The sequence below is a fragment of the Oryctolagus cuniculus genome, chromosome 12 (assembly GCF_051225735.1).
Source record: "Oryctolagus cuniculus isolate XC-2025 breed Fujian yellow rabbit chromosome 12, ASM5122573v1, whole genome shotgun sequence".
NCBI lineage: Eukaryota > Metazoa > Chordata > Mammalia > Lagomorpha > Leporidae > Oryctolagus > Oryctolagus cuniculus.
In genome coordinates, this window is record NC_142878.1 from 70376032 (window position 1) to 70396334 (window position 20303).

Here is a 20303-nt window from a genome sequence, read left to right on the forward strand (position 1 = left end):
GGCAGAAGGTAAGGAACTTCCTCAACACCTTGCTCCATGCTTCCAAAGACATCCCGCCAGGAAGAAGGAAACCTCTTTGTGCAAGCATAGCTCTGTGATCAGCATCTCTTTTGTCTTACCTCCTTCGAGAGATTTCTGACCACCATTTAATTCTGAGTTCAAAGAAGCCTGGCCCTATTTCTGTGGCATCCCCAGTGTCCCTCATGTTCACTTATAAACTGTAGAATTCCTTCATTCATAGGCCTTTAATCTGTGTACTGTGTTCGTAATGCCCATGCAGTGCCCTCTGGCAGTTATTAAGATTACTAAAGACAGACATCATCCTGCACATACAGCCTTACCCACCATCTCCTTGAGAGAAGAAACTCCCCTTCCTGCAGATAGTAACAAGGAGAGTGCCTTGTTGACAGCTTTGGCTGCCAATCCCATTTCTGGCATGGGACTCTAGGAATGTAGGCAATTATTTAAACTCTAAGTCTCTCTTCATTTCGGATATGATAAGGATACAGGATATAAATGTAGATCTCCATTCCCTTATCTACAATTTCAAATCCCAGAAATCCCTCAAAACACAAATCTTTTTTATAACTCATTTGATGTTAAAACCTGACCTGATCTGAACTTGGTTGGCATAAAACATTCCTTGACTGATGGAAGGCTATTTATAGTCTTCATTTAATCCCACTTAACGAGAATGTGCGTACTTGGCTGAAGAAATACAAATGTGTTTGATTATAGGATGCTGTCCCAGATGGTATTGGGAATGTTTCATAATTTATGATACATGCAACATTCATATTGTTTTCCCAAACTCTGAATAATTCTGAATCTGGAAGACATCTAACCCAAGGGATTAGATAGGGATTGGGAACCTGTTCCTACTTCTTGGGCTTCTTGGGAGGGATCCAAATGGGATGACAAATGTAAAGTGTACAATGTTTCCTACCTTCCCTTTTTTTCAATTGATCATTGTAAAATTGCAAAAAAGCGCCACTGAGAATATAAAATATATGTTAGTTTGTGTAAAAAGGAAGTCAGCAAAATGTATGTTCTTCATTACTCCACTTCCCTTTAAGACTTTCTTTCTACTCTTGGTGTTTCTGTCTCAGCTGTCAATTCCGTCAGTACACATTTTTCCATTGTTTGATAATTGAGTTATAAAGTTTACATTTTTTTAAGTATCTGAAAACTCCAAAGGAAATCTCTAATCATAAAATGAAAGTTTATTATACCACAGCCTTAGGGCTTCACAGTCACTTCCTCCACACATGACCTTGGGTTGGTCACATATCTCATAGAGTCCTAGTTACCTCATCATCAGTATTGAGATAATGTCTGACAACTGACAAAGGCAGATAGCTGGATGAGGTCATCTCTTGAGGTCACTTCCAGCTTTAAAATTTGTTCCACAAATTTTCTGGGTCCACAAGAAGCAGAGGACATTCCCAAAGCTTTTGGATAGCAGTGTTTGGGCAACATCCTGCTTTGCTAACTTCATGATAGCTTCCTTTGGCCAGGTTGAGTAGGAGGGATAGCTCTTCTTCCATCAGTGATGAATGGAGAGAGTATAAGGCAGGTGACAGAAAAGAGGAAGAGACAAGGAAGCAATAAGACTGGAGTGTGTTTCCTTGAGTCTAGTGAGCTTTAGACCAATTACATGTTATTGAGCCATAGAATGTACATATGACAAGGGGTTCAGCATCTGAGGCAAGCTCCCACATATGTAGGGACCGGAGCTGTGCCCTTGAGGCTTTCTGAGGTAAAGGAAAATACCTAAGAGCTTCTTAGGTAGTTCATTTTGCTTTAGTGCAAAGTGAAAGCACACATTAGAAACTAGAAGCCCCTGGCTCAAACTGGGGCCGTACTGCTTATAAACTGTGTGAATATGAGCAGGACATTTTAACCTCACCTCAGTGAGCTCCCACATTTGGAAATGGTGGCCATAAATAGCTCTCTCCTGGGATTGTTACAAGAAGTCCACTGCCTGGAAGAAATGGCATCCAGGGCCTGTCATGTGGTGGCATCCGGTAAAGGCTGCCTGTTAGTCCTGACGAAGATCTGAGGAGTTCTGGACGAAGCTGGAAGATGTTTTTGTTTGAGAAGAAAACAGGAAAGTGTTACGGAGAAAAGAAGATGAATGAGCCTCACCTTTTGCTCTTTTGGACAAGATTTGAAAATATCAGCTTCTCTTTCCTCTCCAGGATGAGGTCATTGTTGGAAGACAAAGCTTGTTTGGAATTATTCTGCCACCAGCATTTACAGCAGCTGTGGAGTGGCATGGAAGAATAGACAGGTCTTAGCAGGGGCTCAGAAAGTTTTCAGAGAAATTTCCCGCTGAAGAGTCTATGTGTAAGCCTCTGATTTTAATTAAGTTTCCACATATTTGGTCCAAGTCCTCTATTTTTATTTCAGAGAGGCGGCATGATAAAACAAAAGGAGCATGGGATTTTGCACTAGAAACTCTGGCTTCAAACCCGGAGTCTTGTGTTGTGTAGAACCAGTTAGAAAATGGGACAACAGGGGCCGGCATTGTGGTGCAGCAGATTAAGCTGCCACCAGCAACACTGGCATCTCATAAGAGTGCGGGTTTGACTCCCAGCTTCTCCACTCCTGATCCAGCTCCCTGAAAATGTGCCTAAGAAAGCAACAGATAATGGCCCACGTGCTGGGGCTGCAACCCACATGGGAGACCTGGATGGAGTTGGCTCCTGACTTCTGCCTGACTGAGCCATGACCATTGCAACCATTTGGGGAGTAAACCAAAAGATGGAAGATTTGTCTGTCTCTCTGTATATATACCTCAGTCTTTCACATGGCTGAGCCAGGCTGAAGCCAGGAGTCAGAAGCTTCATCCAGGTCTCTCACATGGGTAGAAGGGGCCTAAGCACTTGGGCCATCTTCTGTCAACTTATCCAAGCCATTAGTAGGGTAGGAAAAGGAGGGTAGGAAATGGGGAGCCAGGACACTGTACCCCCCATATGGAATGCCAGTGTTTTCAAGCAGTGGCTTTTACCCACTGTGCCACAACACTGGCCCATGAAATAAATAAATCTTTTTTTTCAAATAAAATATAATGAAAATTCAAGTCAGGGAGAAATAATATATATGTATGTTTTCAAATAAACTTTAAGAAAATTAGTATGTAATGCTGAAGGATATAGTAGACAGCTGAAGAAAAAATAGTTGATGCTCCTCAGATTTCAAGGGTGTTCTTCCTTGTGACCTTTGCTCTCATTTACTAATCCTGAAAGGCTTTTCTTCTACAACTTCCCTCCCTCAGCCAGGTGTCCTCTAGAATTTGACCTCCTTGTGAGCCCATGCCTGGCCATGCCTTCCACCAGAGACATTCTTGCTTCCTCATTATTCTCTCTTTTTTTTAAAAAAAAAATATCTATTTGAGAGGCAGAGATACAGTGATAGAGAAAAAGACAGGGAGGGAGGGAAGGTGGGAGAGATGGGGAGGGAGGGAGAGAGGGAGAGAGGGAGGGAGGGAGGGAGGGAGAGAGAGAGAGAGAGAGAGAGAGAGAGAGAGAGAAACTCCTATCTCCTAGTTCACTCCTCAAATGCTCAAAATGGCCAGGACTGGGCCAGACCAGAGCCCAGAGCCAGGATTTCAGTCCAGGTCTCTGAAATGAGTAGAAAGCACAAACTACTTGAGCTATTACTTACTGCTGTCTTCCAGTGTCTGCACTGGCAGAAAGCTGGATTCAGGAATCTGACCCAGGACTCTGATATGGGATGGAAGTGTCCTAACCAGTGTCTTAACTGCTAGGCCAAATGCCCACCCCTTCTTCATTATTCTCTAGTTTTTCCTTTAATTTGTACTTCTTCCTAGCTCTTATCACCATCTGATATTGTAACATATGCCTACTGCTTACTTTATTTTAAAGATGCATTTTATTTATTAAAGTGACAGAGAGACAAAGAGATCTCCCATCCACTGGCTGCTGTGCCACAGTGATGGTCCCCTACTTACATTTTTGTTGTTTGTCTTCCCCACTAGCATATAAGTCCACTAGGGACTCACCAGGTTCTTAGAATCTGGCATATGATAGGTTCAATAAGAATTTATTGAACACATAAATTAATGAGTGAGCAGATAAAATAAATGAATTAAATCACTAATAAACAGACAAAGAAATCTACAAAAAATTTAAACAGATGATGTATGGAGGAGGAAATACATACACAATCGATGTTTAAAAATTCTCAACTTTATGAGAAATGAGGAAACCCTAATTAAAATACTTTGATGTTATCTAACCTTCATTAAGTTGTAACAAATTAAAATTAGGCAATTCAAATTCAAAGGCAGTTCAAAAAGAAAAACGTAGGTGTGTCAAAACTTTCATACACTGCCAGTAGAAATGTATCTTGGAGACCAAAGTGGCAATATCTAATAAACCTGATGGGCACATACCCTGTAAATGAACACTGCCTCCTCCAGAGAAACTATTTCAGTTATGGCCATGCTAATCCTTGCAACAATGTCTATAATAGTGCACGATCAGAAACCACCCAAATGCTCACTGGTAGGAGAAAAGAGAAATGAATTGTCATGATCAAATGATGTAGTACTATTAAATAGTAATAAAAATGATTTAATATTGAATGACAATGCACATTTGTCATGGAAGATGATATCACCATAAATTAAAACTCAAAACAATTTATAAATAAAACAAGTACCTTGCCTACATTACATTAATTATATTGGGGCCTCTGTGGGGAAAATGGAACTGGAAAGGGAAACATAGGGAAATTATTTTTCTATACTTTTATAGTTCTTCACAATTACATCACAAGTAAATATGATAAAATGCTAACATCCATTTCAGGTGATAAGAACTTGACCGCTTATTATGGAATATTCATGTTCTCTTTTATTTCCTCAAATCAAAAATTATCAACAAAAGGAGGCACCAAACTTATTAATACTATGCCCAATACAACTTCTTCATCTTACGAATTAAGGTATCTACTTTGTATATTTTCAGGTTATTGCAGATACTAAATAACACACATGGTGAGCTTTTCAAATTATAGAGCAATATGTTATTGTCATTATTAATGTTATTTTTATGGCTGTCATCAATTCTGCATTAATGGATGCCAAGTGGAACAGCTATTTTCAAATTGTGCTCTGGAACTCTGTGGACCTTCATGGAATCCCATGAAGACTTCAAGTTCTCCAAGAAGCCTACTGGGGACTGGAAAAACAAGGAGATAGCATTTGAAGGCCTGAGAGCCCATTTCAGTTTGAAAGTTTGCAGTTTGTATCTTTAGTCACTTTGGGCTTTCAATTAACATTTTTAAAAAAGAAAAAGAGGTTTAGTTTGGTGCAAAAAAGTTTTGAAATTCATGCATAGTTAGTTCATACTATTTACTTTTCATGAAGTTTCAGAAGACATCTCATATGCATGAATTTCAACAATTCTCTAAACAAAAATAAACTTACCTTTTAATTCCATTTTCTGTGAAACTGTATTTACCCTCAATGACCACATGAAAGTGTAAGAAATGTCATATTATAAATATTTTTTGCAATCAAAATAAGTCTAGTCCTGATTCTGCACCTCCATTCTGCCTGACTGGTGAGAAGTTCAGTATCTGGTCTTATTGGCTCTCTCAATTTTCCTCTATTCCCTAGGAACGTGCAAGGTCTATGGGTGTCATGTAAAACAGAACATTTAGAAAGAACTCGCTGGCCTACTGTGCACAAAATCATTGTCGGTGTGCTTTTCAGACAAGTTAATTTGAGCCCTGAAGTGGTTCAGTGGCTCCTAAGCCTCCGGGGTCACAGGACACTTAGGCTGCAGCTATAGACCAGGTACTTGGATCTAGCCCATCAAGGGTATCACACGGCAGCTCCCCTCCCAGGACAAGACACCACTCCAGGGCACCTTGTTGGTGCCAAACAGAAGTCCCTGATTTTTCAAGGGCCCCCAAACACATTCCCATTCTAGTGTTGCCGCTTCACTCCTCCATGATCATCTTCGACCTTGAAGGAACACAGAAGTTGTCCACCTTCAAGGAATGGAAGAGGGAAATGAAATGAGGGAAATATACATGCATACAAATTAATACTGTGATTAAACTATTTTACTGTGGCTCCTTTTGCAAACACTTGAAAATCACTGGCCTAGAGCAGTGTTTTCTTATGTTTTTGTTTTCATTGTGAGACCTCTTTATAATAGAAGAAATTTTCAAAGCCATGTGTAGCTCTGCCCAGTCTCACACCTCCATCACACTATCACTCCAATGCCCAGCAGACACTGGTGCCATTCAGTTGAGGAAATGCAGAGACCAGTGTACTCAAAAAGTGCTTATACTGGTTCTGTGCTGTGTGCCCTGGCCCCCAGGCAGGTGGCCTACTGGGTCATTACTTACCTTGATCAGGCTTCAGATGAGGTGATAAATAAGAGGGTGCTTTAAAAATTTGTAGAGAGGTGAATTAAAAGATAAGTTTACTTTTGGTACAAAAATATTTGAAATCTATGCACAGCTTTTCGACATGAAGCTCTTTTAGAACATATTAGCTCATGGCTCTGGAGGCTGGGAAGTCCCGTATTAAATGCCAAGATCTGGGGAGGCCTGTTGCTGTGTCATAGTATGCTGGAGGTCATCGCATAAGAGTGAGGACATGTGCAAATTCAGGTCTCTCTTCTTCTTTTTTCTCCCTTCAATTTGTTGGAGAGGCTGAGAGACAACAACAGACAAAGACAGACAGACATAGAGACAGAACTCTCATCTGCTGTTTCACCCCCAAAACCTGCAATGGCTGGGGTTGGGTTGAGGCTATTGCCAGGACATGGGAACAGAATCCAGGTCTCCCACATGGTTGACAGGAACTCAGTTACTTGAGCCATCACTACTGCCCCCTGTGCCAGAGGGGCCGGCACTGTGGCATAAGGGGTAAAGTTGCTGCCTGCAGTGCCGGCATCCCATATGGGCGATGGTTCGAGTCCTGGCTGCTCCACTTCCAATCCAGCTCTCTGCTATGGTCTGGGAAAATGGTGCAAGATGGCCCAAGTCCTTGGGCCCCTGCACCCGCATGGGAGACCCAGAAGAAGCTCCTGGCTCCTGGCTTTGAATCGGCGCAGCTCCGGCTGTTGCAGCCAATTGGCGAGTGAACCAGCGAATGAAAGACCTATCTCTCTCTCTCTCTCTCTCTCTCTCTCTCTCTCTTTTGGAAAACCCCTCATATGCATGGTTTTAAATGTTTTTGGACCCAAAATAAACAATTTTAAAAGATTTTTGTATGTATTATAAAGACAAGATAACAGAGAGAAAGACGGAGACAGGGAAGGGAGATTTGTCCATCCTCTGGTTCACTCCCTAAAAGCCTGCAACATCTAGGGTTGGGCCTGGCTGAAGCCAGGAGCCAAGAACTCCATCAGATCTTCCACATGGGTGCCTGGAACCCAAGTATTTGGGTCATCATCTTTTGCTCCCTGACACATTAACAGGAAGTTGAGTCAGAAGCAGAGTAGCCAGGTCTAAAATTAGTACTTCAATATGGGATATGGGCATACCAAGCAGCAGCTTAACTTGCTGTGCCACAATGCCCACCAGAAACTTATCTTTTTATTCTATTTTTCCAAGAATTTTTTGAAGTATCCTCATATAGTTGGGGGATATACAGAGAGAGTTAAAAAAAAAATTCAGGCTTCTACTTAAATTGTAATCAGTTATTAGATCATACTGCTTATACCCTGCAATAATATATTTGTTGTAAATCCTATAATTACCTTGTGAATAGTACAATTAAATGAAATTTTGCGTGCATTAAGTATTTTTTGTTTTGTTTAAGTATAAATATTTAAATATGCCACAATTAATTGTAAAATCTCATTTTGACTTTATTATTATTATTATTATTATTATTATTATTTTAGTGAATCTCAGAGTGAAAAGTAAGTTGCCATTCAACTTGGGATCTCCCTAAGTCTCCCTGCTCAGGAAAAGCTGGAACTCTAATTTGCTAATTGCCCTGCTTCTCAGCCCCTGCTGGTCAGCCCCAGTGCCTCACCCTGCAGCTGCAGCCCCGGTCTCATCTCGTCAGGGAGAGCTTCCTTCTAAATCCAAAGGCACACTCAGTTCAGTTCTGAGTCCAGGAGGCCATCGCTTGTTGCAAGACAAATCAGGGTGCTTTACAGCTCTTCCCAGACTGTGCAGGCCCAAATGATTAAGCTGTTGCCAAAAGACACAGCAAGATCCAACCTAATGCTTTAGCCAGTCAGAAGAGGCCGGGGAGCTGTGGTGACAGAGTGGCCTGGTGCTGTGAGAAAAGCTAGTATGAAAACAGTCACTGAGGTGCAGATGCTTTTGTGCTCTGCCAGATATACATCGAGGGCTGGGGAGGTCTGGAGTCTTAAACACGGATCCAAAAGCTGACATAAATTTTAGACTGTGTACAGTCCAAAGTGGTACAAAACAACAACTTGGTCTGAATTCCCTCCCCTCCGTGTTCCCTTCTTGCCTGTCTGCAAGCTGTGGCTCAATCTTTTTCTTTCACATTTACCATAGCTACTTTTTTCTTAATTGGCAGGGTCATAAGTTCATTTCTGATAAAGAATCACTCCGTAGTCCACTAATCTAAAATATATTTGAAGCCAATATTAAGAGCATAGCTATCCTTGCCCTGTAGCTCAAATAGAAAAAAATAAAATAAAATAAAATAAAATCCCAGGGCCCAATCTGGAAGAAAGTATTTGAAAATAAAACAAAGAGTATTTTCAGAGGCTAATGTTCCTGGAATTTATTCAAGTGGCCACCACGGCCATTGGCCTGCAGAACGCCAATTACAGATACTCTGCTGTCTGATTAGAGCATTCTTGAGTTCAGAGCAGTACATTAAGTCAAAGGGTAAGTCTTTGAATTCTGTAATGAATTTGATTAACCATTTATAATTATAGAGTAATTTAAAAACATCCCAGAACCATCACCAATCTTTAATCTGGGTTTAAGAAAGCTAAATTGCTGATGCTGAGAACTTCTTTGTGGCCGGGATAGTTTCCTGAAAAAGCATTGTAAAAAATATTCTGTTAAACAGTCTTACTTAACAGTTGTGGTTTAGGCATACTTAGAGTCCTGTAGGCTTCAATGGATAATGATCATAGGAACCACAAATATTAACATTTTTGTAAGATCACTTTTTTGGTAAGGAATAGGAAATTGCCCAAGTGTTGGTTAAATTATGAAAACACAAGATCTCAAAGCTGGGCATCTGAGATTACAGAAATCTGTATGTGTGTTGACATTTGTGAGTATGTGTACATCTTTTGGTTCAGCTTTACCCTGAGCTAACAGAGAGATGATTTGTTTTGTAGCAAAAAGCCCTTGAAAAACAGACCTATTATGGTCTAGTTGGAGCTGCATTTCCTATCCACGACTTTGTCTGAAGTATTATAGAAACAGAGGCCAAATTACACATTGTCACAAGTTAGATCAGCATCACTTTTGACTCTAAATGAGGTTGAAACTTTCAGCTTAAACAACACCTCTTTAATCATGAGGCAGTTTATGTTTCTGAAAGAAAGGCCATTGGGTTAGTACAATCATCTCAGCACTAGAAGTGATCTCCAGGGAGCAACTAGACCCAAAACCTTTCTTATAATGTGTCTATAATAGTGACTGATTTTCTCTGACCAAATATTTATCAAATGAGGTTTGTAGGCCACTGTTAATTTTTAAAAGACCTTTTGTAAAACAGCGATCTCAAAGATAAATTATTGTGTATTTTTTTTTTGTTTTTAAAAACTGTTACCATGATAGAACATACATAGAGAAAAGTACATACATCCTTTGTATTCGTATGCCTCTTTCACTTGGATGGTTTGTGTTTTGAAATGAAAGATTTGATTTTGGTTGGCAACTTCTGTGTTCAACACAGAGCCTGTGACAGATCCAGGCCTTCCTTTTTGGGCCTGTGTGAGCCCCTGTCTGTCCTGAGGATTCTACCACTCTGTCTGCTGCTCTCCTGGATAGCTGGGGTTGGCCTTCAGAAACAGGTACTTCCCTAGTGACACATTAAGAATCAAATCACATCTACGACTGCACATAGATACACAACTTGCAACCACAGCATTTTCTTTCAGGACAAGAAAAACATAACATAGATTTGTAGTATTGCATTGCCAGGAAGTCTTGCCAGACTCAGAACCCTGGAATCACCATTTTTAAAGGGAAAATATTTATTCAAGTAAATAAATCATTATTTTGTTCAGTGCATGTTTTCTGAACCTTTGCCAGACACTCTGCTAGGTTTAGGCAATATCACGTAAGGCAGACTCTGCCTTTCTGGAACTACATCCTTAAGATAAATCAAGCTAGAGCTTTGAAAAACAATATTAAATATTAATATTTTAAAATTCTTGACACTTGAAAACATAAAGACTTATTTTTAAAATCAAATTAATCACTAGATCCATGATGTTTCCCAACAGCTTCGTAAACACTGTGTGTCATAAAAAAAAAAAAAAAAAAAACAGGATAAATAAGACATAAGTTGTTTCCAACTCATTTAGAAAAGACAACCAGAACAAAATAGGAAAGGCAAAAGTGTATTTGTAAGTTAAATGAAAGGAACAAAGGATCATAAGGATATTTTAGTGTAACAAAAAATCAATAGCCAAATTCTAAATAATAATTAAAAATGAAAAACTAAAATAATACCTACTAATAAGAAGTTGCTTTCTAAACAAATCACAAAGCATTGATTCTACTGAACTACTGAACAAAGCTCAGTAAATAAAACATCAGAAACAAACTTTATACAACAGATAATATTTGGTTACAATTTGGTTACAAAATGCATGCTAACAAGGTTATTCAAAAGCTTCAGGACATGGGAATTCTTTTAACAGGACAAATTTTGTCTGAATTAAATACTGTTCTTGTAATCACTGTAAAGTGAGCCTCATGGGGCCAGTTTTGTGGCACAGTGGGTTAAACTACCACCTGCAATGCCAGCATCCCATGTGGAAGCTGCTTTGTGTCCCAGCTGCTCCACTGTGACCCAGCTCCCTGCTAATGTTCCTGGGAAAGATACAGAGGATGGCCCAAGTGTTTGGGACTCTGCACCCATGTGGGAGACCTGGCAGAAGCTCCTGGCTTCAGGCCAGCCCAGCCCTAGACGTTGGAGTCATTTGGAGAATGAACCAATTGGTGGAAGATCCTCTCTCTCTCTCTCTCTCTCTTTCAAAAAAATAATTCTTTTTTTTTAAAAAAGAGTGAGGCTTCACCCTGTCTTGTGCATTCTCTCTACCCCCACCCCAGTCCAGATCCCCATTTCAGCCTCACTGAGATGACTGAGGTGCATTCTTATTGGTCTTCCTTTCTCTGACCTCTCATAGAAGATGGGACACTGAGTCTTTCTAAATTACCACTGTTAAAACATATCCCTCACAAACCATCAGTGGACTTCTTAGTTCACTCTAAGTCTGAACTTAGCTTGGGTTTAAATTTCCTTAGGACTCAGCCCTACCTATCCAACTTATTTTCCATGCCTGCCAACTATAAACACTTCATCATAAAACAATGACATCCAAGTCACTTTGCCCATTTCCTGCCCCAGGCCTCTGGTTTCACTGTGTCCCTCATGGCTGATGCCATGTGTACTGCACAAACCCATCAAGTCTTCTTGTCAAACACAGTCTATACCTGACCTTTCTTTCCTCTGCACGCTCATTTCCCATGAAGGACACCATTCTCATGAGACTGTTATCATTTCATATGACTCAGATTTATACATACTTATTTTTAATATATAAAGAATTTAAGAATGTGAACTCTGGTGTCAATCAACTATGTTTAGGTTCTGGTTCTGCCAATAGTTACTGAGTGACTCTAGAAAAGCCACTTGAGTTTTGTCATCTGTAAGGATGGGAGGACCAATAGTACCTATCCTTCGCTGTTGTACATTAGCAAGCTCCGTAGCTGTTAATTATGAGTAACCTAGTTATTGAGTGGGGACCTGTTGGCTGCTCTGACACTTCAGTTTAATACTGATCATCCATTCATGAATTTAGCTGTTCTGGAGTTGAAAGGGAGCTCTTACTTGGCTGCCCTGATGCTCCTGGGCCTTTGATACATTAGTTCCTGAATTATTTCTCCCATTTAATTGAAACCAGTGTGGATCATTGATTCAAAATCCTATATGCATATCAATTGAAAGAACTCTGTTGTTATGCTTTCCCTTTCCCAAACTGAAGCAAATTTCCCTCAAAGCTAGAGAACTCTTAGTGAGAATTTGGCTGAATCTTTTGTGAACGAGTATAAAATGCTTATACTTGTCCACTTTGTTGGAGATCAACTCAAAAACCAAGAAGCAGATACAGAAATTTCTACTCATGACATTTCTAAAGACAATCACTTGTTAAGAGCAAAACATTCTTATACAGAGACATAAAATAATTTTACCACATTTTGAATTCTAGTCATTTGTCCCATAATGTATACTACTTTCCAATATTGCTATGTAGTGTTATATATGGTTTATTTATTCATGAATTTACTGATTTTTTTGATTTGAAAGAGAGAGGGTGAGAGATAGATCTAATCCACTGGCTCACTCTTCAAATGCCTACAACAGCCAGATATGGGCTGGGCTGAAGCTGGGAGCCAGGGGCTTAATCCAGGACTGCCATGTGGCTGGCAGGGACCCAGCTACTTAAGCCATCACCTGCTGCCTCCAAGGATCTGCATTAGCAAACAGCTGGAATTGGGATTGGAACTGGGGCTTGAACTCTGGCAGTCCAATACAGCTTCTTAACTATCATGCCAAATGCCTATCCCACATGTGTTATAGTGAAATAAAACAACTATTGAATATAATCTTAGTTCTTCAGCATAGAGACTGATTTCATCTCAGGTCTCCACTGTCTCTCATTTTCCCTGCCCTATTAAAATTAGTCAGTGTTTAAAAATAGCTTTTATTTGCTCTTATTTAGGTCTGAATATCCTTAAAATGATTTTAATTGGGCTGAGTTCTGGTTCAAATTAAAATCCAAAGAATACTCAGCCTCTTGGCAAGAAAAACTTAGTGTTAAAAATACATTGCATTTCATTTCCCTTGGATATATACCCAGAAGTGGGATTGCTAGATCATATGGTAGTTTTATTTTTGTTTTTTTGAGGAACCTCCATGCTGTTTTACACAATGGTTGTACTAATTTACATTCTCACAAACAGTGCACAAGGATTTCCCTTGCTTCACATGCCTGTCAATACCTATTATCTTTTGTCTTTTTGATAATAGCCAATCTTACTGGAGTAAAGTAATATCTTATTGTGGTTTTGATTTACATTGCCCTATAATTTGTGATGGTGAGCATTTTTTCATGCACCTGTTGGCCATTGTATGTCTTCCTTTGAGAAATGAATATTTAAATCTATTGCCTATTTTTAAATTGAATCGCTTGGTTTTTGGCTATTGAGTTGTTTGAACTCTGTGTATATTCTGGATATGAGCTCCTTGTCAGATGCATCCATCTGTTGACAAGACATCTGCACCCCCATGCTTATCGCAGCACTATTCACAATAGTCAAGAAATGGAAACAACCTAAGTGTCCATAAACTGAGGGATGGATTAAAAAAATGTGGTACATAAACACAATGGAACGTTACTCAGTCGTGAAAAGAATGAAGTTTTGTCATTGGATGGAATTGGAGGCCATTATAAGTGAAATAAGCCAAGCATAGAAAGGTAAATATCACATGAGCTCAGCATTTGTGGAGTCTAAAAAAAAGAGATCTCATAGAAGTTAAAAAAAATAAGTGTGCTTACCAGAGGCTGGGAGAGATTGGAGAAAGGTAGGTTATTGCTAGGTAGGACTGAGAAGTTTGGGAATTCTGTTGCACAATAGGGTAAAGATATGTTTCTCTGCAGAAAAAAAAAAAAAAAAACAAGAAGGTAGGATTTTTGAAACATTTTGAAAATGTTAAATGCTCAAAAGTATATTTACCCCTACTGGGCATTACACAATATGTATATATATATGAAGTGAAACACCACAGAGTACTCCGTGAATATGTACAAGTTTTATGTCTGTTAATTTTTTAATACAAAATAATGCAACTAATCAAAAAATTAAAACATGATGTCGTGATGTTTACAGATAGGAGGAGTGCAGTGGTGTTTGCTGAGTTCTACCTGTGAGGTGAAACCAGGTCTGGTGGACAGAGCACTGTGCTGCTGGAAACAAGGGCACTGCAGACCCGATTGTCATTTCACTCATTGAAACAAATTACTCTCATCAATTATGTAGTAATATATTCCATTCCATCTCTTAATTCCTTTCAGGGTACTGAAAAAGGATCAGAGTATGCATTGCTTTCTTCCAACATGTAGGCTTTCTGAAATAGAAGAGAATATTGTTAAACTGTTCAGTAGGAAGGAGGTGGAAATGAGGTCAGTAAGAGACTCAATATGTCTTAGCTGAAGTCACAATAAAGCACAGATGTGGAGCTGACTAAAAGGGCCACAACTGGAAGGTACAGGAAGGTGCAGCTTCAATGGAGACTGACTAACACAAGAAGCTGTTGTTCTGGCAGTGGGGGCTTGGAGATCACAGCCAGGAGCTCTCTCAAATCAATAAAACATCATGGTATCTCACATCTGTATGAATAGGAGTTGGATATAGAGCATGTGTATTTTTTTAAATTAACAAATTAACATGGTACAGGTGCTTTTTATCTATATTACTTTTTATATTAGTTAATTAATTTGAGAGAAAGAGAGCTTGACAGAGACTGAGTTCCTACACACTAGTGCACTCTCCAGGTGCCTACAATGACTGGGGCTGGGCCAGAGCCAAAATCAGGAGCTGGGAACATAATTCAGGTGTTCCACATGAGTGACAGGAACCCAATTACTTGAGTCATCACTATGCCTTCCAGGGTCTGCATAGGCAGGAAACTGGAGTCAGGATCCAGAGTGGGGAATCAAACACAGGTATTCCAATGTGGGACATAGGCATCCAAACTGATAGGCTAAACACCTGCTCCTATATTATTGAAATGAATACATACCATCTGTTTGCCTCCAAGTTTTTCCACTCTGGCTTGATAACCAACCATGGTACAGAAAGTTCTGAATATTCCCAAGTGAAATACAAAATTTTTATATGACAAAATAATTCACAATGATATTTCTTTGAATTGCAAGTTTCTGACCTAATGACTAACTTATCATGATTTATTTAAAGAGAAATAAACTTTTAAAGAGCCAATTTAATGCCTGTACTTGCTTTTAATTTTAACCAAAACTCACCTTGTGTAATGGTTACAATATAGTTTGGATATTGTCCTTTAAAAGGCAGAGCTGTGGAGATACAGAGCTGAAACAAAGAGAAATCAGAATGACCTGTTCAGACTATGATCCACATTCGGCTTATCTCAGCACCTTTTCCCAGCACAAGTAAAGGAGGCCAAAGGACAGGCACCTGGGAGTGAGCAGCTAATGCAGGATCAGGTGCCAAAGCTAGTCACCTGCGTGCAGTAGCTTCAGACCCAGGATTAAGATGTTGATGGTAGAGAGCAGTGGGAAGTAGGTGAATGTTCTAGTCAGCTCTCCAGTTATGATGAATTTGTCACAAAACTTGGACTCACTGACATCCTTACATCGTCTTAACCAAGGATTGTCTGAGCCTCGCCCATTGGAGGTGCCTCAACTGCACTAAATCAACCTATTCCTAGGCCATCAATCACAGAGACATTCATTCTACAAGCAGATCTAGGACTGAATTAGACTATTAAGACTTCCCACAGCCCTGTAATTCTAAGATTTCTTTTATTTGAATGCTTACTCCATGGACCTTAGCTAGGCACTAGCAGAATAGTTGCAGGCAGGGCTTTCTCTGGCTTGGTTTAAAAAAAAAAAAAAAAAAAAAAAAAAGACTAATCCTTTTTAATACTCTCAGTGTCCAGACCATGTTGTGAAAGTCTTTTCTTCATTGCTTATCAATTCAGAACAAAAGTAGCGCCATGTGGCCCCCAGACCTAAGAACTTAGATGTTCACTTTTGTTTTTGAGCTCTTGTTTCCTAGGTCCCTAAATTATGTGCATGCATGTTTATGCCCCTACACAAATACGATATTTATGCACAAATGGAATACTTGCTATTACCTGCAGAAGAAACTTGGTGTCAGCGAAAGTATCAATTGTGTTTCTATTTCTGCCTCTATTCCCCAAACTAGGATTTTTGTCTGAGTAAGAATTTGTGCCTTAATTATAAGCATTAGAAAGTGAAAAATGCTTGCATTTAACAAATATATTTTGTTTCACAATCTTTACAGAAGAAAGGCTCATAACATATAATATTTACTTGCATAATTTTCTCTCCTTTTCTCCTGATATTTCAACAGCAAGGGTAAAGAAAGTTATGCAAGCACATGGGTTCATCCTAAAAATCATCATTAATCTTTGCTCTTCTCATGCTTGTTTACTGTAAGACCAAGTTATAGTGTATCTGGACTTTCTCAAATCTTTCTACAGTAATGTTTCACAAGTTTCTGAAAAAGTCACTTTCAGCAAAAGATAGCAGAAAAGGCACATGCTGGCAGTGTGAGGATTTCTGAGAAAAATATAGATATAATTTACAAATGATGGAAGGCTGGTATTTATATAGTGTTTGGGTTATATTTTATCCTGGGGCCTTAGCATCTCTAATTCAATGGAAGAAGCCACTGTGTTCCTGTGGGATTAATTCCCTCCCTCCTGGGATAGAAGGTGTCCTGAGGAAAGAGCCTTATGCCTCATGGCCCGGGGAGGATAGGGGGATTCCACAGGGAGGAGTGTAAAAGGGAACTGGACAGTGATTGAGGGATGATGGCTAAAGTTACTCCTCGTTTCCCCTCCCTTGCCATTAGCAGATAGTCTGCCTCTCTAGCTGGTTTTTCCTGATGTTAGAAAGTTAACCTTTTCTATACCCTGGAAGAACAAAGCATGTTCCCTCCTTGCTTGTCAGTGTAGTTGGAGTTTTTAAAAAGATGAGCAGGAAGATATGTATAAAAGTTGGCTTACTGATTTTTTAATTGACTTTTTTGTTAAAGATTTATTTTATTTATTTGAAAGACAGAGTTACAGAGAGAGGAAGAGACAGAAAGAGAAAGGTCTTCCATCGTATGGTTCCCTCCCCAATTGCCCCAACTGCCGGAGCTGTGCTGACCAAAGCCAGGAGCCAGGAACTTCTTCTGGGTCTCTCACGTGGGTGCAGGAGCCCAAGGACTTGGGCCATTTTCTACTGCTCTCCCAGGCCATAGCAGAGAGCTGGATCGAAAGAGGAGCAGCCAGGACTAGAACTGGCACCCATATGGGATGCCAGCACTTCAGGCCAAGGCTTTAACCAGCTGCGTCACAGTACCAGCCCCGTCTTACTGATTTTTGTTTGTAGAATGAACATAAGGAAGAAAATGTAGGTGCCAAATATATAAAAGTAGTATTTCTATATTTAATATGTCAATCATCGCTAAGTTGAAAGGGACTTTTATAGATAGTAACAGCATTTTAAATACTTGCATGTGTTGTAGTATCTTCTTTCCTCCAAGTAGCCCTGTGAAATAGGCACTGCTAGTTCCCGTAATTAGCAGATGAAGGTGAGTCACAGAGGCAATGTGCCCCTGCCTTCCAACCAGTAAATAGTGGGACAAGGGCATGACTCAGAATCCTGTTACCTTCACCACCTTTTTGAGGAAATGAGTCTCATATCAATGAGGCTCATTCAATGATTGAGGCTAACAGTAGAATTACATTAAGTAACTGCTCCATAAGGATATGCTGAGTAAAGTCTACCATTGTTCTAATATGACTCAAATCACTTTTTAAAAGATTTATTTATTTATTTGAAAGGCAGAGTTACAGAACCAGAGAGAGAGGTCTTCCATCCACTGGTGCACTGGTTCATCCAATGGCCAGAGCTGTGCTGATCCAAAGCCAGGGGCCAGGAACCTCCTCCAGGTCTTCCATGTGGGTGCAGGGGCCCAAGGACTTGGGCCATCTTCTACTTCTTTCCCAGGCCACTGCAGAGATCAGAAGTAGAGCAACCGACACTTGCATCGGCGCCCATATGGGATGCTTATGCTACAGACGGGGGCTTTAACCCACTGCGTTATAGTGCCAGCCCCTAAAAATCACTTTTAAGCCTCTGATCTTCCTCTTACTGCTGTTCCTTCAGATTGGGTGTGTGTGTATGTGGTGTACATGGGTGCACATGTATACATTATTTAAACTTTAAAATTATAAACTAAATTGAATGTGCATAATGTATGTATAATGGAAAACTCACAGCAGTACTCAAAAATAACACAACTATATCTTTGCTATAGTTGGCATTAAGGATACTTCTGAAAATACAATCTAAAAGAGTAGCACAAACAAGTGAAACAAAACTAGGAAAATATATGCCAATTAGGACCTCATTTGTTTTTTTCCAGAAATTCCACTCAAGGAAATCCGATTGGTTTTTTATGAGTGTTTTATGAGTCTTGGGCAGATGTTCTCACTGTGGTGTGTACATGAAGCATTAGGACGCTTGCTGGGGACAAATTCCAGGGCCTCACCTCTGAAAGTCAGAAATTGAAGTCTGAATTGGGGATTCAGAAATCTTCATGCTTTTTTTTATATTTTTATTTTTTAAAGATTTTATTTATTTATTTGAAAGTCAGAGTTACACAGAGAGAGGAGAGGCAGAGAGAGAGGTCTTCCATCCTATGGTTCACTCCCTAACTGACTGCAACAGCCGGAGCTGCGCCGATCCAAAGCCAGGAGCCAGGAGCTTCTTCAGGGTCTCCCACGCAGATGCAGGGGCCCAAGAACTTGGGACATCTTCTGCTTTTCCAGGCCACAGCAGAGAGCTGGATCAGAAGTGGAGCAGCCGGGTCTCGAACCAGCACCCATATGGGATTCCGGCACTTCAGGCCAGGGCGTTAACCCGCTGCGCCACAGCAGCAACCCCAGAATTCTGCATTCTTAATGAGCACCAATGCTTCTGAACAGTTGATCTTTGCTATTTCAGGAAATACTCTATATTAAGAAGGACTCTTTCTATTTCTATCCCAGGGCAGGAAGACAGGCCCTTGTACTTGGTTTCATAAAATTATTGGGCATCATTTTGCTTGTATTAAATAAAATTCTCACTGCATTCATTTTGCTTGGTAACTAGCATGTGACTACAGTACATGGTAATTACATGTTCCTGAAGACTACTTGGTAATTTGCACTTAATAAGACCAAAAATAATTACCCTGTACTCCAATCTAGAAAACATAAATAATCGTAAATATATGGTACTCACCATGTAATTACTTTGCCACTCCACTCAACTCTCCATAAGATTGAGCAGTTACTGAGAAGGAAAGAATCATAACAAAATATTCCCTATTTTGCCTGATAAACTAAAGCAACTCAACCACAATGTTTGCATTTCCAGATATATTACCTCAGGTTTATAATTTAAATCAGAGAAAAGGTGGAGGAAAGAGCATCTTTGAGCTCTTTGGAGGGTTTATGATTTGACCTTTTACTTAGTAGTGCTAGAAAATTCTCTGAAATTTAAACAATTTTCAAACCCTTTAGGAATATGACATAACCCACTTGTCTGGAATGACCTTTCCAAGCCATTTCTAATTCTGTTCTCCAACTTAGAAGAGCAGTATTAAATCTTAGGCCTGGGATACTCTTAGGTGGTAAGAAGACACAGAAGTTAAGACTTGCTCAAGCAACCTTGCTGGTTTACATTTAAACTTGAAGCTCCTTTTGTTGCCAGTAGAATCTGCTCCAGGAGCCTTGGCATGGAACGTTGGACTGTAGGTAGGTTTTCTAGATCCTACTTCCAGAGTTCTGTACCAACTCTGCAAAACAAGCCATAATTAGAACCAGGTGTTTGTAATGGAGAAACTTAGGAGAAAGGACCTGGGTGGAAATCAGAATGTCCTGTAGTACATTGGCTTTATTTTGCTTTTCATTTTTGTGTTTGTCTTCAGAGAACATACGCCCACACCCAGCGTTGTTGAAATCCCACTGTTACCCATGTCACTCACCAAAAGCAGCCACCACATGGGTGAGGATTGCTGTAACTCTTGAAAGGGGACCAGCATGCAGAGAGAGAAGCATGCCAAAGAAAGATTCATTTATTCATTTATTCAACTAATATTGATTGAAAGCCAACAGCACATCAGGCTGTTTAGATGCTGAGAATATAGCAATGAGTAAAACATACAAGTTCTCTGATCTTAAAAGGCTTATAGATTTTAGAGATTGAGGCAATCACATGCCCTCAGATCTCCTATCATGCTTGCTTTGA

General features: G+C 39.8%; 1 protein-coding gene across 2 annotated transcripts in view; it reads left to right on the top strand.

Moving 5' to 3' along the window:
• SEMA6D (semaphorin 6D) overlaps positions 1 to 20303 on the top strand; it is a 665819-nt gene that overhangs the window by 420820 nt on the left and 224696 nt on the right. The gene's annotated exons all lie outside the window — the stretch shown is intronic.